This window comes from Cynocephalus volans, chromosome 17 (genome assembly GCF_027409185.1).
Source record: "Cynocephalus volans isolate mCynVol1 chromosome 17, mCynVol1.pri, whole genome shotgun sequence".
Lineage (NCBI taxonomy): Eukaryota > Metazoa > Chordata > Mammalia > Dermoptera > Cynocephalidae > Cynocephalus > Cynocephalus volans.
This window is the reverse complement of record NC_084476.1, coordinates 15,731,685-15,733,669: the sequence shown is the minus strand read 5'-3', so window position 1 is coordinate 15,733,669 and position 1,985 is coordinate 15,731,685. Positions and strand designations below refer to the sequence as shown.

Below are 1,985 nucleotides of genomic sequence, written 5' to 3'. Positions count from 1 at the left end.
GATGGCCAGCACCATCCGGCCTGGGGGGTTCCACGGGGGAAATGTTCCATAAGCACACAGCAAGCAGCACCAGATTATCACGATGCTCATATGGAGGAGCTTGTCTGCCTCTAAAATGGATTCAGAAGCCCTGCCTCTCAAGGGGGTCACATGCATTGGATATGGACTATGGATGCTGTCACTAAGGAGAGGGGTTGGCCCACAGAGAGCTTATCCTGGGTTTCACTTTCTCTCTGCTGGGGCAAGAAATCTTCATTGAGCTAATCTGAGCTGGTGTGTGTTGCAGATGGGGGGTGGGAGTGGAGGGGCAGAGATTATTTGGTGCAGGAAGGAATGGAAGACATTCCCACCCTCACGGAGGCCTGTGCACCCTCCTACCAAGGGGGGATATAGCCTTTTGTGTTTCTAAGTTCCTGGCAATCCTGATAAGTCCTGAAGCCCCACATCAGAGAAAGGGAAAGAACATGCCCTTAATGTTTCTAGTGGATAGAAAGGAGTGCGCCCTGCCTTTGGGAGGCTCCTGTGACTGGGGACTGGGCCATGGGGCAGGGCACCAAGAGGTGCAGAAGTCTGTACCCCCTCTCCCACTGTCCCTGAGGCCTCATGGGGTCTGGGCACTGCAAAGCCTGGGGCACCAGTGGCAGAGCTCAGCACAGCAGGCATGAAAGTGCGTTAAGTCTCTCTCCTTGGAAAGGTCACAGCTGCCTGGTTCAGAAACTGGCAACATGAGGCAGCTGCAGTGGATAGACATCTAGGACCGTCCCGAGCAATGCCACACAGCAGCAAGCAGCACGGCACTGGCAGCAGGGACAATGTACTGGCAGCCTCCCTCTGTTATGCCCATATCTTCAGAATTCCTGACAAGCCAAGAGTGTGATACAGGACTTCCAGGTACAACTGGTTTTAATCTAACTTGAAAATGGAGACAGGATAAGATTTGCTGACAGAGGGGGTGAAAGAGCTCATATGAGTATTTGTCACTGGAACTTAGAAGAGAGGGCTACTGGTCCCTGATGACACCTGGGGACCAGCGACAGGTTATGTCCGCCAATCTGAGTCCAGCACCCTTTCCCCTGCCTGCTTCTGCTAGCTCTCAGCATCTCAGGCCTCTCAGGAAACTTAGAAAGCCTACTCTCCAGGAGCAGTGCAGCCCCAGGCAAGCAGGAGGCCTCCAGGCTCTGCAGCAAGGCCCATGGAAGGGGAAGGAGGGGAGGCTGAGGGAGCGGAAGGAAATGAGCTGCAGATGCTGTGCAAAAGGTCAGGATGACGGGTGAAGAGATCTTCTGGAGGGCAGAGGAGGGGGTGGACAGCATCATCAAGACAACCAGAGGTTCAAATGTCCACAAATTCTGTTTATCTTGAGGACAATTCATTTCTGACCATGCTGGAGATGAGGAACAGCAAGCAAAGACATTAGAGGAGCCAACCAAAGTTCTGCACAGAGAAGCTTAGAATGGAAAATCATTACCTTTTAGGTTCATGGTCCCCCACATTTCAGAAGCCACAGCCTGTATTCGAGGTGACGTTGGCTCCAGGTTTTCTGTTGTTGAAAGAACATAGACTCTGTAGTCAGGACAGCCAGGGTTTGAATCCCAGCTCCATCACTTACTAGCACTGCTTGGGCAAATCAAATCACTTCATGTCTCCTAGACTCAGTTTCCCCATCTGTAAAATGGAGATTATATGGGATGGCTGGTTAGCTCAGTTGGTTAGAGCACGGTGCTGCTAACACCAAGATCAAGGGTTCAGATTCCCATACCAGCCAGTTGCTTAAAAAAAGGGGCGGGGGGGAGAGGAATTATAATACTTGCCAGATAGGGTGGTGTAGGGAGTCAAAAAAAAAAATAGAACGTGAAAGCAATTTGTCATATTCGTCCTCATTATGACTTAATGAGTGAGCATTTTGCTGTGCATCAGCCCTTTTCTGGCATTCTCTCATTCCATCCTCACTGGGATCCTACCTGACAAATGACAGTGCTGGGGCC

At 51.1% G+C, this 1,985-nt stretch overlaps 1 non-coding gene across 1 annotated transcript; it reads left to right on the top strand.

Annotated features, from left to right (window-relative positions):
• Nucleotides 1-1,690: 1,690 nt before the first annotated feature.
• On the top strand, nt 1,691-1,765 carry TRNAS-GCU (transfer RNA serine (anticodon GCU)). The gene has a single exon. It is a non-coding gene; the product is annotated as a tRNA-Ser (tRNA).
• Nucleotides 1,766-1,985: the final 220 nt, after the last annotated feature.